We start from the raw sequence: 20024 nt of genomic DNA on the forward strand, positions 1-20024 counted from the left end.
TGGTAGATATCTGGGGAATTGTTCAGATCACAGAATATCCTGGGCTGGGAGGGAACCGCAAGGATCATCCTGTCCAGCTCCTGGCCCTGCCCAGAACACCTCAGGGATCACCACTGTGCCTGAGGACATTGCCCAAACACTGCTTGGGCTCTGCCAGGCTGGTGATAAACGTGCAAGGGACCATTCCCTCACTCTGCAACAGGACAACAGAACATTGTCTCAGACCATTAATAGACAGTAATGGCTCCATCATATACCAATACCTGGCCTTTTTCCTGGGCACTTCATTTTCCCATTTGCTGGCTTTTTGGGGTGTAGAAATGATGAACTGCCTTTTAGGCTGATTGTATTTCTGATTGATCAGGGGAAAATTTGCTGTCCTGGAGCATCCATGAAGCAGGTTAGACAATTAGTAGCCCAAGCACCAAGAAAAGGGGCTGATGTGTGAGGACCAGCTGGGGACTGGAGTGGGGCTCGTTCAGCTCCTCTCTGCCTGGAAAGGAAAAGCCTCAGGGGACCCAGATGCAGCAGCAAAGTGACCATATAGGCCTGTGACAGCGGAATTTTAATTGCACGGCAGTTTTTCACTGTCAAACTCTAAATCAGGTGTCAGGGGGAGTTAGTTGGATGCCCATCCCCAGGGATGAACTGAGAGAGGCTCCAGGCATCTTCTTCTGTAGTTGCTGCATATTTGCTGTTATATCTGCTGGGTAGATAAGGTGGTACTAGACACCTTCCAGATGTCCCTTTTTATGCTCTTTTTTTTTTTCCTTCCCCTTCTCTCTGTCTCCATGTAGCCACTGCTTTTCTGCATCATGGTGAACTTCCTAAAAAGTAGAAAAACTGTTGCTCAGTGTATTGTGATAGGTTGTAGAGGGGGGATAACTCTTTAAAAGGACTGTTTGCTGTGATAAATAAAGTGCTTGAGACTTGCTGAACTCATGCTGAGTAAGGCCTTTTAGGCAAGCAAAAAAGGAAGGTACTTTTCAGCTGGAAAACTAGAGATTGATAAATATATTTATCTGTAGACTCTCATGCATGCAAAGCTGCAGCCCAGTGTGTTAAATGGAAAATTAAGGGAAACATGTTTTAACTCTGGATTTTGAGTAACAAGATGATTGCAGTTCTATCTTAAAATGAGGATAAGGTGTTTCTGTAGCTTTGACAGTGTTTTATGAGCTGTTTGCTTGTAGTTGTGGTTATTTTAGTGCGAAGAAATCAATCACAAGGTACTGCTAATTGCACCTTTTTAAAACTTCATTGCATTTATAAATGCAGCTTGAAATACCTTCTGTCATTAATACTGAAATAGAATTAGCTTGCTGAAATGAGATTTCTCTGAACTCCTATGAGCTTTAGAGTGTACCACATCTGTTTCTTTGGGGGGAATGTGTTTACTCAAGTATTTGACCATTCAGTTCTTCAGTGTCAGAAGAACAGAAGGGATTTGTTTGGTTCTCTTTTTTTAACTTGTTTTGAGCAGGTTTGCTTTTAAACCATGAGCTTCACTCTCATGCTTTTACCAACATGTTTACTTTTAAAATGTTACCAGAATAAACCATTGTTTAGTCCCAAACAGTAACTCTATTCCATAACTCCTTAGCAAATAACATAAACTACTAAAAAGCACTGGATTGTTTTTGGTGGTTTTGTTTCTGTTTTTTTTTTTGTTTTGTTTTGGTTTTTTTTGGGGTTTTTTTTGTTTTTTTTGTTTTTTTGGTTTTTTTTGTGGGAGAGATCCAGATGCTTTCAGCTGCTATGTGATATAACAAATATTTGGATAGTGTCTTTCACATATTCTTCCCTATCCCACATTACTTGCACTATTAACTCCTATTATGGTTTTCAGTATTTTTGTTGGATATTATTCTTTCTATGCAGATAAATCACTATTGGCTTGTAATAGTAATGAAAACTCTTGAAGTAGGATTTCAATACCTAAAAGGAAATGGTTCTAGATTTATTTCCTAAGGGCCTCCCTTGTGGATTTGCCTGTACTGGCGAATAAGAAATGCAAATAATGGATTTCTGTGACCATTTTACAATTTGACTGTCATTGCTAAAGACATATTTTGGTTTTCATTACTTACAAAATTTCCATAATTGGAGGAAGTAATTCCAGAATCAGTAGCTCTCTGTTAGCAGCAGCAGCTGAAGATGATTACTGGGGAGTAGAGAGACGTGAAATGGAGCAGGGAAATTCAAACAGCCATTGAGAAATTCTATTTGTGGCTCATCTTTCCTTTTATATTCTGTTCAGGAACATTTATTTTAAATAAAGGAGCAGTACAAGCATTTTGTCATTCTGTGGAGCTGTGGTTGATGCCTTACTTTGTAATATAAATCCTACACTAAATGTACCTTGAAAGTCCTATTTGTGTTTTGCCACTGGAAAGTACCTTTTGAATGGACTAGAAATAAATAAGTAGCTGACATCTGAAGGTATTTTTGTTTAAAATGAACAGTAAGGAACAAATATACTTACTCCTGATATTGGAGACTATTTTACTTGTGGTAGGGATGCAGGAGGTAAGAGACAGGTTATGGCCAGCAATTGAAATAAGATTTTTCTATTTTAATAAATACATTTTTGAAGAGTAAGGCACAGTTGTGAACTGCATCTCTACAAAAGATGAAAACCAACCTTTTCTTATTTTTTTTTAAGTTCTTATTAAGGATTGTAATGTTTGTCATGACTGTGTATAAGTCATGAAGCTGGGCATGAGCTAACCACACTGCTTTTGTTAACACAGTAAAAGAACAAATAAAAGAGTAGTTTTTAGTGAAAGCTTTGTGACTGAAGACAGAGTTGTGGGACAAGCACCACTTGATGAACACTGGGAAACTATTGCTCCGTGAAAAAAATTCTGGTTTGTTTTCTGGTTTTCCACTTGAGTGGTAGAAAAATCAATGAGGCTATCTGTATTTTATCTGCTTGGCTTGTTACAGCAGTCCCAGAGCTACTTTGAATATGGGTTTTCTTTTTAATTTAGAGCAAAACCTACAAATACTAAAAAATAGTTTGGCCTCATGTTGTTAAAGGCAGAAAGAGTTTGGTTTGCTGAGAGACTTGAAACCTCTCTGCTTGAGCAAATTCTGCTCAAGTTTTGAGTTGAGCTTCACCACCCTTTTGAGATCTTCACTTGGATCTTTGGAAAACCTCTCTGAAAGTATGAATATTATCCCAGACTAATGTGAGACTTTAGAACACTGCTGTTATTGTGTGTTTTTGTAATTTTAGGCACAAATGCATTTTGATATGCTCTCAAGAGTAATGTCTTCTATAAATCATGTGCTGTACATTTTCATGCATCCCAGCAGTTTCAGAATGTACTGAACTTGATCTGCTTCTCTTGCCCAGTTTATTTAGCTTATATATTTGTTGAATTTAATTATAAAACTGGAATATGAGAAAAAAGCTTTGATAGCACTATCAAATTTTAATAATAAAAGTATCTTAAATATTTAATCATCTGTGTTGCATAACTTGCTGCATGGAGGAAGTCATTAGTGCCAGGTTGTAAATGCAGATGAAACACACAATTCTTTAAAAGGCTTTATTAATCAGTAAGACACATTCCAAATTAATTGGATTGTTAGATCACACCATAGTTGCCCGCTCTACTAAGCAGCCTTATCTTTATGGCTGTGAGAAATGCAGGATATTTTTCACCAAGACTAATAAAATAGAATCTCCATTATGAATCGGAAATTAATTAACATAAGAAAAGTCTGATGAATTTGGAAGGAAGTCTCCTTTTCTTCAAAAGATAAAGGGAGAACAGACTTTCAGAAATAAAAGGCCAACTCAGAATGGTGTTGGCTTTGAGACTGTAGGGTGTTTCTGTTTGGGGGAGGTGCATGCACACTATGACATGAAGACAGACACCAATAGGATATGTCTGTCTGTAGTGATTAAACTTAAATACTGAATTCAGCATAATTTATGTCTTCTGATTCTCAGATTTGCTGTTTGTTCTTGTGATAGCTATGCTTAAGAAAAATTGAACTCTAGTAGATATCTGTAAGCCTGATATGCCTAAATATTCTAGGATTTCTTTGAAAAACTCCCATAAATATACATTGCTTGGATTTTTCTGGCTTTCTTGTTACTCTTGTGTTTCTTTTCTATCTTGTAGTACAGTGGTTTTGGGTTTCTATTACTTGAAACCCTCTATCTTTCTCTCCCAGTTTTTTACAAAACTTGAGCAAATAGTTTTTTTCATTAGTAATAAAAAAGTTTTAAACTGCAAGATTGGTACAAGAGCTAACATTTATTTGTATGTTTCTTGGATTTTAAATGTTTCTTAAACCTGGTAATTATGATGTTTATAGGTTGCAATGCAGAGGATGCCATAATTTTGAATTGAGGGGACATATAGGTGAAAATCCAAGTAGATTCTGTGGTTGTTGAACCCTAAAGAAAATTTCTGTGAGTTCACTTTTGAGAGACCTATTCCTTGCAGTCATAAGGAATAGCTGCAGGTGTGCACTGACAGCCTCATAGCCCAAGCAAATCCATTACAAATAAGAGTGGTAAATAATGATTTCTAACAGTGAGATGATTTTTTTTTCTCTTAGTATGTTTTACATATGAATAAAGCATTTTTACTAAAAGACTGAACTGAAAAATATACCTTTTAAATAAAAGTATCTTTGTCTTTTTCCCAGTCTGCATCAGAATACTGATGCCTCTGTTTAGTTTTATTATGCAGAATATCAATTGCAGTTTTCTTACAGTGTCAGAATTTAAATTACCAGAGGTCTGCAAGATTAGTCCTGCCTGGTGTGCTGAAGTTCAGTGTGCTCTATTTAGATGGCCTGCCTTAAATTTACATTTTTATAGGCACGCTTCTATTATGGAAAGGAAGTAATGTTAATTTCTAAGGAGGGGGGAAAAAAAAGTAATCCTGTAATAAAATCCGTGATTGAGCTTGTGGAGCTCAGGGTGGAAGGATGTGCAGGCACAGGGCCCACAAAACAGAGCTGCAATGCTCTTGTCACTAACCTTCCTCCTCACCTTCACAGATGGAGCTCAGCAAGTTTAAACCCCCCAAACTTTATTACCCGTGCCCAGCGGAGTAAAGGTTGTTTTTCTTTCTCTGGCAATATTAATGACTTTCAGCTGACTGCATTTTAATTAAAAACACCAGGTAGCCTCTCTTGGCTCAGCACAGGGCCGTGCTGCCTTTCAGCCTCTGTGGGCGCTGCCTGCGCAAGTCGGTGCAGCCAGAGTGAGGGCCCTTTGTCCTCCACTCTTTGGATTTGGGTTTTTCGGGGGTTTTTTGATGGGGATAATGTCAGACACAACTGAGAGGGTCTTATAGACAGAAATTCTGGAGGTTTTTGAGGATTGAGGGTAGAAAACGGGCAAGAATTTGCTGCTGAAACAAGCACAGTGTTTAATCCTTGGAATTCAGAAATTCTTGTTCAAATGTTTGTTCATGCAAACTGTGCTTGTTTGGACAAATGCATGGCAGCTATTTTCACCCTTATCAACAGTGAAATGATACAGGATATGCTATTTATCATTTAATGTAGCTGTTCTTAGTTTTGTGTGCATGGAGAGGCCTAGAAGCTTTCTATTCTGACACCCATGCCCAGAGTGGCTATGGCAGCATGATGCAAAACATGTTAGAGAAAGGGAAGGCAAAAGCAGCACTTAGAGAAATCTGAAAATATTAATTAGTTCTAGGTACATTACATGCTTTTGAAGCCACTTCTGGCCAGGAACTTGTATGTGAGGGTTGTAGAAAACAAAAATACGATGGAGTATGTTGTTTTGCACAGAAAAATAAGGACAGAAGGACAGAATGGATCAGACTTGGTTTTACTTCCCACCATGCCGGGAAGGAACTCTGAATTAGACCATTCATTTTTGGTTGTATTTGCTGTTTTTGTAAAGAGTTTTTTTCAGGAAATATGCATAAGAATACCATGACAATACTATGTGGACAGGATGTTCCTGGGACAGTTGTTCACTGCTATTTATCTTTGCTTAACCAGGTAGATGAGGGCAGAATTGGAAAAAACATGAGATGCAGTTATGCATTTATCCATTTTTCCCATGCAGACAAATCAAGGCTCTTGTATTCTGTTTTCCCTGTTTCCTTTTTTTTTTTCCCTTGTGTCTCTCTAATCTTTTCCTCTCAAACTTCACTGTGGTTTCAGGTTGTAATTTTGGTTTGGGAAGCCTGGGAAAAATGTATGAAGATAACAGCTTGGGGAGTATTCTGGATTAGTGGCCGGACCTAGTTCTTAAATTTTTCAATGACTCTCTGTGATCACTGCTAGGGATAGGATGCTGAAGCAGCTGGGGCTTTTCTCTGTTTCTGCCTTTTTTCCACAATCCAACCCCCCAGTTGTTTTGCTCTTTCTTCTATAATTATAGGAAGAAGAAAATACTTGGGTTTAACAAAACTCTCAAAGATTAAAATACTGTTATGTAATAGACTTTACATTTGGTGTAAAGAAACTTCAGTGGCATAAACACTCTTATGAAAAAGGTTAAAAATGGGTGAGCTGCCTAGATGTATATTTTTATTTATACTGTGACTTTCTTAAGACTTTATCTGGACTGAAGCATGTCTCATCAATATTACCAGAGATTACTGGAGCACTTTGTTTCTTTTAAGCATAACTGCCATTTTAAAATAAAATGTTGCAAGTAAGCAAAACTTGATATTAAAAGCTAAAAGAGCAGGCCCATGGGTCTCAGTTTGTATTAAATATTGCATGCAGTGCTATTGATTCGTGACACTGTAGCATAGTTGTTGGTGTTCTGGTATAGCTTTTCAGCAAAACAGCAATTTTAAAGGCCAAATATTCTTTGGGAAAATAAATTGCAGGAAAAAGCAGGAATCTATACAGTTTCTAACATAACTTTATTTGATATCAGCATTTAAAATAGCATAAGTACCTGCTCATTTCAGCAAGGCAAGTCCTGACAACAGAAAATCCCCACAAAAACCCCACACCAGAGCTAATAAGGTTACTTTCCAGATGACCTGCTGAAATCTAAATGTTGTTTTGTGAAGCTGTGGGAGAAAAAAACCATAGGTAAAGGCAAAATCAAGACTTAAGTCCTTGGTTTCAAAGATGCTGGAAATGCAGTTCCCGATTAAATGGCTTTTTTTCTGCTCACTTTTTTAGCCCTGAATTTTTTAAAGCTTCTAATCAGAGCTCTGAATCACCTAAGTTGACTCAAGAGCTGTTGTCTTATGTGCAACAGACTCATGTATTTATTTTACTCTTACATTCACTACATTTTTAGCACTCCATGGTTTTCTTCTTGGCAGAAAAATGTTTGGCTATTGCAGATGCTCTCCCCTATTAGGTAAAAGCTGCTTTAAGTGACTTTAATCTGAAATTTTTAGTAAGTTTTTTTTATTGTTTTCCAATCTTGGGTCTAAGTGTCTCTCCTGCATATATAAGTTGATGCAAGAATATGCATGTAGGGCAAAGAATGATGAAATATGTGAAGTTATAGTGAGGATTTGTGTTGAATTTAAATAAATGCTTTCTACAGAAAATGGGATTTAATGATCTCAATTCATGGGTAAAACTTTACTTCATCTGTGAAGGGAACAAAAATATTAGACCCTTCTCTTGAAGTTTTTAAATTCTTTCACGTATATTTATTGTTATTTTGTCAGCTTGAGCCTTTAGTATTATTTTCCTTTTTTATTTCAGTGGCACAAGTGTTACATCAAAGCTGACAGTTCATTCTGTGCCTGTCTTTTGTTTTGGTTACTGATCTCATGGTTTTGTATTTACAATGCTAAGATTAAGTATTTCTTGCTGTGCCAGAACAATGAGCAATGCAGCAACTCATCAGAGCATGAAAAAACTGATTGCTGTCAACTGTGCTGCTCTTCCCTCCCACATCAAAATCACAGGTTGTCCCAAAAACTCCATCTGATGTTTCTAATCTCCAGCAACTCTGAAAGGTGAACTTGAGCATGCCTAGATTACCTGAACTAATTGGCCTTTGTGAAAAGTCACCTGGTTATTTTCAGAAGCCAATCTAGAATAGTGGGACTGAAATAAAAGCGCAGATTGTGAGGTTCTGTGACTTGTGCTGTTACGCCCATTTTATTGCTTTCCTGTTGTTGGTGGCAAAGATTAATGAAACTTTTATAAAGTTGGATAGAATGGAGAAGGGAAGTACATTAAACTACCCCAGCTTGCTGCACACTAATTATTGTGTCAGATCTCATTAGGGAACGGATGCACACAGCAGGCTCTGCTTGCTTATTTTAACACGTCTGCTTCAAGAAAGGACTCTGCAAATTGGAGAAGGGTTTGCAGGTCAATATTCTACATATGTCAGTTTACAAAAGGCATTTTTTGCTTCTAACTATCCTTCATCTCATGTCTCAGCAGAAGAGCAGAATAATTACAGAAGAGTTTTACTCTGTTTGGGGCAGTGGTGGGTGGGAGAGGACTTTAATTCAGCACACTGTGGTCTAGGAAAATCCTTATTTTTGCAGGCATGTAATCTCAGTGATTGTGAGACTGGTTAGCAGATAATAGAATTTCATGGGTTTTCATATGCAAGCCTCTCAAACATGATAAATAAGGGTGAATATCTTGAGAGATGTTTTCATCAGAGTCAAAACTTTGTATAGAAAAACAGATACGTAAGAAAAATGTGCCCTTCATGTGGTTCTACATAACAAATGCAATGCAGCAAAAATAACACAACTATTTGTACATGAAATTGATAGAAATGGCTTGTTTCAGCCAGTCATACATGCTCATTGTCTGTCTACTACAACTACATGGCTGGGATTGATGAAGAGGACAAAAATGCAGTTAAGGAAAGAGGGATCGATTGTTGATATGTGTGATTATAAGGTTCCCTGTTCCTTTGTGTTGTGTGATCATGGCACTTGCAGCTTCTTCATTTCTCACATGCTCTTGTTTTTTTTCTCCAGAATAAGCAGAGTTAGTAGGAGGATGATGTATTCCAAGTTTTTGCCCCAAATACAAATATGTGAAAGAGCCAAAGCTTTGACGATTGCAAGGTCATGTCATAAAAAGGGAGAAGTGTTGCTCCTGGTAACTTTTGCATTCTGTTTTTAAGAGGGAGTTGCAGAACTCAGAGTTCTGGTTTGATGATAGGCTAGTAAAGAAATTTTCAGGGAATTGGGAGTATTGTGTTTCTCCATCGTTAACGTTCCGCAGTAGCAAAAAGGAAGTAATTTATAAATGTGAGGAAACTTCTAAATGGTCATCATGCAGTGAATCATTTGATTACAGCAATTGATATCTGTGTGATAAATATTTTGCTTTTAAAAAATGGTAGTTGGATGTAGTCATTGCTGTAGTCCCCAAGACAGTTCTTGGACAAGAGAGGAGTAGGAAGATAAAATCTGAATGTGAAGTTGGCTTCTTCCTCCCTTTTCCTGGAGTTTTGGTTCTTGTCTAACCTCCTAATTTTGACATTGCATTGACACTGTCTTCATAACTCTCAAAGCTGAATTGTACTGCTATCTTCCTGGGCCCTATGAATACTCCAACATTTGTATTTTAGAAAGCTGGGAGGTCTGTTAAAAGCATGGTTTTAATAGCAAAAAAACCCACTAAAGAGTAGTTGTTTCCTTATAGAAATGTATCACGTTCTACAGAAAAGTGGCTCAAAGTTTTTAGTAATGTTCTTTAACTATGGCCTGCTTTTGGTGTGTTTTTTTCAATGATATCAAATCAACTTTTATGAAAGCATTTTTCAGTGTTTCATTCTTAGACCAAAAAGTCACGGAACTATTCTAAATAAATATGTGAAGAGCTTCACTGATGTAGCACAGTTTGGTTTAAAAAAAACCCAAACAAACAGTTTGTACTGTCCTTCATCAAAAAACACCCTGTGAGGACATATGCCAAGAAACGTTTCTCTTTTTACTGTTCTGAAATGGCAAACATGAATGGCTTTTCCTTTAAAAGGACGTCCTGCTGGTAGGTGATAGATTAACTGGAGGCACTGGACCAGCATCTCAACAATTGTGTTCAGCTGTAACTTAATAAAGCTTTGCACTCTTAGGGTCAAGTTGGTTTTGACAACAGAGAAAGTTCTGGAAGATAAATGTGCGAAGTGTAATCTTTTGGTAAATTACAAAAGAACCTGACATGTAATTTGACCTCTAGCTGACATTCCATGACTACCCCCTGCCAGCTGCAGTGATTTTTATCTACAGTAGGTTCCAAATAAAGCTCTAAGTTTCAGCGGGATTAAAAAAGTCTTATTGCACTTAAACACTGAAGTCAGGTATAGCTGTTGCAATTGCAGTATCTGGAAAATAAAAGGATAATTATTATCAATTCCCAAAGATAAAAAGAAAAATATTAAGCCACTAGTAAATTAAGCTAAAAATTGTCAGCATGTATTTAGGTACCTCCTTGATCAGGACATGCCCCAAGCACAGATGGTGCTTGTTGCTTTGTGTTATGAACAAGGTTCTTTTGGGCAGCCAGAGCTTGTTTATATATACTGGGGAGATTGTGGTGTTCTAAGAAAAATGTGAACTGGAAATAGAGCAAGCAAATGTATAAATCTCTCCACAACTCCATAGTTTGCTTTCCTTCAGAAACCTGAACAGGAGACCTGTGAAATAAATGTGCTTACTGAAGCTCTCCATGTCTTGTCATCAGTAGTTCTTTGTTAAATATCTTGTAGCTGTTTTCTAATTTGGGTGAACCCAAAGGGATTGCAAACCTACGTTAGATATCCTGGCCTGCCTACCAAATGAAATTTTCTCCTTTCTCTCATTATCTCTGCCAAAAGTTGATTGACAAAATTACTTTTAATGTAGCTGAAAATACGAATAATGAGATGAGGGAGGCTGAAAGAGCATGGGAGTTATTATTATAGTTCACATCTCTTCTTTTCACACACAGGACCATGTAGAAATGAGATGTCTGCGAGTTTGTTTTGATGATGCACTCCTCGACTGTAGTGAATGGAGTGGGTTTAATGCCAGCTTATTTATAGTATAGGATAATTAAGAGCTTGATGCTCCCTCCATTTGTGCTCTCAGAAATGGGAGGATAGGAAGGAGCACTGGGGAAGGGGTAGCAAGTTATTTTTTTCCAGGGCATTTTAACAAGTGTGACTGAGCCTGAGCTCCCTGAGGAGACAGTGCTGCTTCACAAGTCCTCAGTAAATAAGTAATTACATAGGAAGGATCAACAACTTGATATTCTGGGAAACACTGGTATTTTTTTTTTGTTTTCCCTTCTCTTCCCTTTTGTTTTTTCCTCTGTTCCTGCCTTGGAGTTCACAGACTATAGATAAGGTTCATCTTTTTTTTCCTTTTAAAAATACTGTAGGCTTCTCATTTTTATGTATTCATTTCTCAGCACATTTTGGATGCTTTGTTAAGGATGTTTGCAACCCGTAATAGAAGTTATTCCTTAGAGTTTTTTGGCATGGCTCTGTTTAACCTAGAAAATGAGTAAGTTTGTAATGCATGTAGCTGAAATACACAAGCCTATGCATTTACATGCAAATAAACTGAGCTGCTACTGATGTTGTTATTCAGTTTGCTCCACTTGTAATAATTGGTTCTTCTGTTCACCTCTCAGATTTTATTTCCAGAGGTTTTAGGCTCAGTTAAATGGCAGGATATAATAGCATTGCTTTTGGCTTTCACTGGAGTGTATCAACATGATCCCTTGCAAGCCAATAAGTTTGTGCCTTTAATTAGTCACATAGCTCTTATCTTGGTTTTCCCCCCTTTTGATCCTCTGCCTGGAAGGGATAAGTAGCTGGGGAAAAAACGAAGTCATAAATTTGTTATTTGTAGGTAGCGCTAACGCTTGTTAGGGTGCTGGTGGGAGGCTGGAGGTGATTTATGAGAGATGCAAGTGTTCAGGTCTCCAGCAGCAGTTGGGTCTCAGGGATTGCAGCCAGATGTGTGCTGCAGGAATGGGCTCCACTTCACCAGGCAGCACAGAGCTGGAGGGGAATGGAGAGTGGTTCTGGAGGAGCCCGTTAGTTAATGCCCAGAGGAGGAGCTGTGCTGCAGGGGAGCTCTGCAGTGTCATCAGTTCAGCTCCTGTGGTAGTGTCAGATCAGGGCATCCACACTGATACAGCTCTGACACACAGCATGCTGGTGAAAATCACTCATCTGTCGCTTCACCTTCCTCTTAATACCTTTAGTTTTGCTTCCTTAGTTTTATATCTGTAGGCTAAATTAATGCCTTAGTGTTTATAAAGCACTCCACAGATGAAAACCTTACATAGCTGCTTTGTGTAATTATTATTTTTGATTGTGTCCATTTGTATAATTTCAATTAGAATCACTAATGGACTAGTACGAACTCATTAAGAGGTAGAAATGGCAGGATTTTTCTTTCATTTATTTAAAAGAAAGTAGACTAGAGAAAAAACTAGGGAGAGATGGAAGAAGCAGACAGATATTCTTCTGGGTTTCAGTTCGTCCATATTAACCTCATTGCTTGCGAATTGCAGGAATTTAAATATGCCAATGCCCACATAAAAACAAAACCCTCTGAGATCCACTGCTTTTCAGTGGGAAAACATGGAGCTTGAAAAGGTATTTATACAATTTCTGCCATCAGTAGTATTGAAATGCTTTTTTTCCCAGAGTGAGTAGTCAGGAAATGAAATTAGGAAACTGAGTCATAGCCCTCATTGTGGGTGCACGTAGCCAGGACCACTGGTGTGCTGGGATTCTGTGCTATTCACTAAAACTCCCCTGCTTGTAATGGTAAAGGCAAAAAAATCTTCCTGCTGCTGCTGGGGAATTGCAAATATCAGAATTGTAGATTCAAGGCAGGGGAAAGCAAGTAAAACAGAACTGATATTTGAAAATTTGTGCATTCAAGTCACATTTGTGATGTGATGCAATGCACAGTTTCTGGGGAGTTTAAGTGGTGGAAGCAGTCATTTGACTCAGTATGTGCATTGTATCATGGGCCAGACAAGGTCAGCTCTCAGACTGAGGGCTGAGGAAATCTACCAAGGATCTCTGCCTGCCCTAAAGTTGTTCTGGCTTCCCAGCAGGCCAGCCCAATTAAAGTTCATGGCAAGTGCAGGTCTGCCAGGAGGGGAGTTTATGGCCCAGCGTGGCTACCAAGGGGAGCAGTGGTGATGTGACAGCCCAGGGCTGCTCACAAACACCTGAATAAGATTAACAGGGAAACTCTCTATTTGTAGAAATTTCTTAACTAGAAGCGTAGATCTTGCTCAAGGTTTGTTATTTGTTTTGGTTTTTTTCTTAAAGCTTGCTCCACACTGTTTTTCTGTGTTTCTGAATACCTGAGGACACACAAACATTTGCCACAACATTATCTGTGCTATTTTGGAGCTGCAGCAAGGTCCCCCAGGCCACATAGCGGATGCAGACAGCTATTGTGCAGCAGTACCCCAGTACCCAGAGGCTTCACTGAGCGGTGTTGTGACATTCTGCTCCAGTTACTCCACGTGTACCAGGTGCTGGGAGAGGCAGAGCCAGGATTGCTGCAGCTCCCCATCTTTAGGAAGTCAAGCAACACAGAAGCAAATAAGTCTTGTGCTGTTAAACAGCTAATACCTGATAGAGCTTGACTGGATTATACCTACAGTTTGATTTGGTTATTTTGTAGTTGTAATTTATTTCTCAGTCCTTGTTTGTCTTATTCCAATTAAAAGGAAGTACAAGCATTAACACTTATGTATTTTAAGTCATGATATATCTCATTTGCTAATTATATTTACTATTTTTTTCATAAATTTAATAATGTAGGGATAGGACAGGGGAGAATGGCTTTAAATGGGAAGAGGGCAGCTATAGGTTAGGTATTAGGAGAAAATTATTTCCTGTGAAGGGGTTTGGGAACCAGAACAGGTTGCCCAGAGAAGTTGTGGGTGCTGCAGCCTGGCATAATGGCAGGAGTCCCTGCCCATGGATGATCTTTTAAGTCCCTTTCAACCCAAGCCAGTCTGTGGTTCTGTTGAGTGACCAAATTTGTTCCTTTTATCCACACATCTGTTATTCCACAGCAGACCCCTGTGTTTCAACACGTGTGTGCTGATGTTTAGGGCAGTCCTATTCTTCAGGTATTCCTGGTTAATCCCATAAATCTCAGTCAGCCATGTGAAGGTGGCTGGGCTCTTGTTCCCCTTGCCCTGCCAGCGCCAGCATTATCAGCATTATTCTGTGTTTTATCACAGTGGACTCTGCAGCTGCTGGCAGCCAGATGTAGCACACAACTATTGTGATGAGCCAGACCCAGCTCTATTCTAGTGGAAGATAGCTGTAAAACCACAGGGTTATGTATTTTTTATTATTATTTCTTTTGTAAAACAGAGGCCAGCAGGGAAGGTCTCTGTCACAGGTCCCAGGGACAGTGCACTGCCAGATTTTTGAAGGGCACACAGCAGGGTTGAGTGTTATGAGCTGTAGTCTCTTGAAAATGTGTAGACTTTCTTCTCTCACTTTCCATTCAATTCTGAATACATTGGAAGTGTTGCCTTACAAAGGGATGAGATGCCCCTGCAAAGGTGATCAGCAGCACTTTTCACAACTGAATTGTGGCATCTCTCACCACCTGCTGAGGTTTCACGGGTGTGTCTCATTTCAAAAGCATTGCGCACCATCCTTGCAGATCCTTGGTGCAAGTCATTGAGTCTTTTATAGTCAATAATGCATTCAGGGAAACAATGGTCTTGTTCCAGAGTGCTGGGGGGGAGGAAGGATTTTACATAGTAGTGGCTGGTTTCAATGATATTTCAGTTTATAATAAACAACCTTTGTGTATGAATATGTGTGTGAATTCTTTTGGGTTTTCTTCCCATTTTTCTGTACATCTCTTTTCTGGATGTAGTTTTTCATTATCTGTTATGGAAGGAATTACGTATTATTCTCTCTGCCTTCTATTTTATACATTCTCTGCCCTGCCCAAACAGTGTGAACATCATTCTGTGTGTAACTTTTTCATTGGTGCATTATCATGCTCCTGTCCAAATTCTGGTCAGTCAAATAACTGGATTGCCTCACTAGCCTGAGCCCTACATCAGAGTGGGTATTTTGTGATGTAAATACATTTCTTATCATCTTGATCTTTTCTAGTAGATGCACAAAATTCTTTGTTCAAGACCTCTGATGCCCTTTGCTTCTGGAACAGTCCCAATTCACACTACAAGGCTGGAGCAGGGCTGTCTTATTCTGCCTGAAGATCCTAAAATCCTATACTGGCTAATCCCAAAGTGACAGTCAATTGTTTCACGTATCTGCAGTTGGTCTTGCTTGAATTCCACGGTTCATCCCCTAAATCCCACCAAAACCAGGTCTTGCTTGCCTGTAGAAAACATTTCTATGAACCAGAAGAGTTTTCAGAGCAGAGTTGGATCACCTGGAACAGCTCATTTCTCAATTGTTCAATGCTTCATGTAAATAACAGAAAAGCAATTCACTTTTGGATTTCTATTTTGAGTGCATTAACAACTTTCTCTCCTGTGTTCTTTTATGTTGCCCTAACTATTCTTTACTTATTTAATTCTGATTTTATTTCCTTTTAATCATGTCAACTTCCACAAATTTTGAGGGGTTTACCCTCTTACTCTCATATTCTGTGCATGAATAGGAAACAGATGCCACAATTTCCTCTAATCCTGCGTTGTGATTGTCATTTTAGTTCTCTGGAGCTAATAAAATTGCTACATATCACTATTCATTCCCTAAACAACTTTAAACCACCTCAACTTTAAATGTAAGAACATAAGTAGTTCAGTTGCTGTTCTTTTTTGCCAGCTGCATCAACTTGTACTTGCTGAGACATATACAAATAGCTGGGGAATTTTGTCTGGTTTTTTCAGATAGGCATATTTTGCAAGTTCATTTTTGTCACTCATCTTTGGGGGTCTGAGCACCTGTTTTCACATACAAAATTTTAGATCTTGGGAAAAGTGAAGCCAAAGGAAAATGAGTTAGTGGGAAAGGGGAGAAATACTACCTTGATATCTTTAACTTAGAGCAATTCTGTAGTTCTTCTAAATATTCTTTAGTCTTGCTGTTTTCAATGTCATCATAAATGCCAACTGTGCCTTAAAATTTTAATTTCCTAAGCACATTACTTTGAGATAAGTTTTTTTTCCTTCAGTTCTGTGATGTAGTGTGTAGCTGGTTTTGCCTGAATGTCACTTCAGCAGCGAGATGTGTAAATGTGCATTGTCAGGTGGCAGCTGCATGCCAAGTGCAAGTCCTCCTCTGGTGTTTCCTCATTTGGACCTTTCTGATCTCATTTTTATGAAGATCATCTCACTGGAGATTGGTATAAGGGAATTTGAGAAAACTTTTAAAACTCTCTTTATTTTTACTGTTGTGCTTGTTTCCATGGAAATGGGAATCTATAAGATTGTCAGGAGTGAACAGCTGAGTGTTCTACATGTGTAGATTTCATTAGGTGACTCCCAGCTGAGATCTGGGATGACCTAAATAAGTAGTAAACCATTTAGTGGGTTAAAAAAAAGACCAATTTAGAGAAAACACTCTATGCATTCTTTTTGTCCTCATTGGATGTGGTAAGTCAGAAAACTTTATTTAACTCTTCTGGGGTGTATGATTTACATGAACACACTTGCAACTTTCTTCAGACTCTTTTTCAGGATAGTAGCAGTTCTGTACAACAAACACAGTCCATCCCTTTGATAGGATGGACTTTTTAACTGTGACCTGAGCTCTCTCAAGTGGATGTTTGTGGGCAATGAGGGATATGTATGTCAGAAAATTGCATTTCTACAGTTCAGGTTCACTGAATTTTCAAATGTCAGCCTATGTTTGCCTGTAAGAAATAGTTGACAATTCCATTTCTGAAATTACCTCACTTGCTGATGCCAAGAGAGTAAACCAGACCTCTCTAGCATGAACCTTATACATTTGTTCCTCAGTTAAGAATGGAAACCATCCTCTTGTGGCCAGGTAAGAATAAAACTTATCACCACTGAGGATTTGCCTTAACAGTTGTCTTCTTAGGAGAACATAAAATGCAGAATGGCTGAAGTCAACAGGTTTTGCTCCCCAGTTTCCTATCCCATGTTATTTTCAGGCACTACTTCTTCCTTCAGTTCTCTTCATGGAAAGCCAGTGCTTATCCTCGTGTGTTTTGCTCAACAAGTGGTTTGTGTAGAATATTTTACCCAGGGGTGCCATTGTGTGCCTGATACCCAAATGTGTTCATGTCAGGTCAGCCACAACCTTCTCTTGTTCTGGGATGAGCTCAGTTACCTGGGTTAGATATGTGCAGGTGCAGAATCCGTTCATTTTAGAGAATCATCCTTAGAATAAAATAAGGATTTCTTGCTTAGAATACAAATTTTGCTGCATTTGTAAGAGCAGATGTTTTCTTCCATAAACTGGCGAGCGAGGGCGTTGGTTACTTATGCCCATGTCCCCTCTTTTTTTTTCTTAAAATGATGAAAAATATCAATAAAGAATCTTGGGGTGTTCAGGATTCTAAAATTGGTGTTCCAGGTTACCAAACTGCTGCTGGGCTCAGTGCCTCAATAACTGTTATCTGAGATTAAGAGCCCAATATTAATCCATCAGTCAGTGTGACAGCTTGTGGGAGAGGTGTCTTTCACTACATGTGAAGTTTACCATGGTATCAGCTCATTAGGAAGTAGATATTTTCACCTGCTTGATAGATCTACCCTTATTAATTGGAACAGCTTTCAGTAGTGATGTGTACTAAAAGGTTCTTGCTGATTTTTTTTTTGTTTTAATATCCAGTGTTATGTTTTAAAATAGAATAAAAAATTTAGGGATCCATGAAGATAAGATTTCAGTATTGTATAGCTTATACAAGCCTAAAGTTGCATTATTTTTTCTTAATAGTGTTCTCTGTAGAACTGTTGGATATTAGTGAAATTTAAAAATGAGAGGCTGTAAAGTAGTTTGTAGAGGTATGGAAACAGCTGAGACTTTGTCTAACTAAAATCCTCGTGTGGCTTGTAGCCTAATCTCATATTTTGTACTTGGATGTGATGAGCAGTCTTGGATTCTTCTCTCCTCCAATATTCAAATTGAATGTTCTTCTATTTGAGTGATTTAGTCCTCCTTTATGCTGCATGTAAAATGTAAGCACTTAGCCATGTTGGTTTTTATTTCATTTTTCAACTAAAACTTTGTAGTCTTTCCTCCAAATAATGCTTTTAACATGCTTTTCCCTAAGTCCTGCAACTCCAGGTGTAAGAATTAGCTTTATGCTGCTACTGCTTCCATCCATATTAGCAGAGGTTTTCCTCATTTGAAAGGATTGCAATCAAAAGGTTTTGAAGGTAGAGCAGCACATTGGGATGGGTGAAGTTGGAAGGAGGTCTGAGCTGTCAGCTTGTCTAAGCCAGACAATTCCTGCCAGCTTTTGTGAGTGTCAGGTCAGGGATTGTTGTGCCACCTTGTTCCCGTGCAAACATCACCAGTGAGATGCTTCTGTTCATTTGGTTTTGAAGTTTTGCACAAATTAAAATTTGATTAAATTAGAACTATAATATGAAATACGCCCAAAAGAAAACCAGTGTGTGTTTGATAAATCCTTTGGGGTTTTTTGACTGCACAGAATTCAACTGCTGCTTTCCTGACTGTTTTTATCAGATGAGAAATGCAACTCTCAGGTAAAATTAAAAGCAGATTGTATTTCATGCAGAGAGAGACTCTGTCCACTCTCACAGAGTGAGTTCTGTCAGACTTCTCAGTCCCTGAAGGTGACATTTTGGGGTGGTGGAAGTCACCTTGTTTCCACTCAGTATCTAGGACTGGTACGTAAGAGCACATTCTGTATTTGTAACCATGCATTACCCAGCATGGCCCAGTGCAATGGCTGGGTTGAGATGTTCAATGTCAACCTTTTCCCAAGTATTTTATATGTATGATGTTTAGACTACTAGCCCTATTAAAATTCTTTGCAGATTTTAAACGTTTTTCTTGCCCAAAGGTAAATTTCTCTGAAATAGGAGACCTCAGCAGGCTGGCTGGGAACAGAGTGGAAAGGCACAGGCCCAAAGCATGTGAGATCTGCTTTGAATGGACTAAAGCCCTGTCCTTGTTTGATCAATCCATTTTGTTTTATTCTTTGAAACCACTTATTGAAGTGCTGAGCCTTTACTTTCCTACAGAAGTAACAGATTTGTACTATTAACTGCATGGTTAACAGCTAACTTTAGGGCTTTATTTTCTTAGTTCAAATTGAGATATTGATTCAGAGTGAATATATAAATATTTCTGCGGGGAATCCCCTGGTAATAGCAGGATATTTTGGATATTTTTTCTTCCATAATAATTTTAAGAGACAGTATCATATTGAGGCTTTTAAATTAAGCTGGCCTATGCCAGTTTGGAAAGCTCTTCTCTATTTTAAAACAACATTTTTTTTTTAAAACAGCTGACTACTTTTTAATTCTGTTTGGTGTGCTGGAGTTTGGTGATTTTTTAGTTTGCTTTTCTTTTTGAGACCTCTCTGGAGCAGCTCATCTTTCTTTTAATGTGCTTTTAACGTTGGTTGGTTTTGGTTCTTATTTTGAGGTTTTTTTCCTGGTGCTTCTACCCTAATGGATCAGTACATCTAAAAGCTAAGCTAAAACTTCTGGTGGGATACAATATTTTTGGATACAGAACTATAAGTAGTTCTGTGTTTTGATTAAAAAAATATCTCTAGTGATATATTGATATCATGACTGCTCAGTAGCAAGTTGATTCCGTTATATTGTAGCTGTTTTTGGGATATTGGTAATCTTTTGAAGTAGCAGGTTTTATAATGAGTTGAGCATTTGGTGAGCCTTTCATATAAAGTATATGGAGATAAGCATAAAAATATAAACGTGACCTGTATGTTGTCCTTTGCTACGTGTCCGTAATTTTTTAATGTTTCTAATAATAGAAACTTCTGTGGAGTTTCTGAAATCCAACTTGTGTGGTGTTCTGTAGTTATTTTCTTTGAACCACTGACTTTCCACTAAACTTGAATTAATTATTCATAATTCAGCCATAGGTGCATATGCATGGAGCACGTGTGTGTGTCTGCATA

At 38.3% G+C, this 20024-nt stretch overlaps 1 protein-coding gene across 6 annotated transcripts in view; it reads left to right on the plus strand.

Annotated features, from left to right (window-relative positions):
* The window catches only part of EPHA6 (EPH receptor A6), a 370217-nt gene that overhangs the window by 64527 nt on the left and 285666 nt on the right, over positions 1–20024 (plus strand). The gene's annotated exons all lie outside the window — the stretch shown is intronic.

Source organism: Melospiza georgiana, chromosome 2 (genome assembly GCF_028018845.1).
Source record: "Melospiza georgiana isolate bMelGeo1 chromosome 2, bMelGeo1.pri, whole genome shotgun sequence".
NCBI lineage: Eukaryota > Metazoa > Chordata > Aves > Passeriformes > Passerellidae > Melospiza > Melospiza georgiana.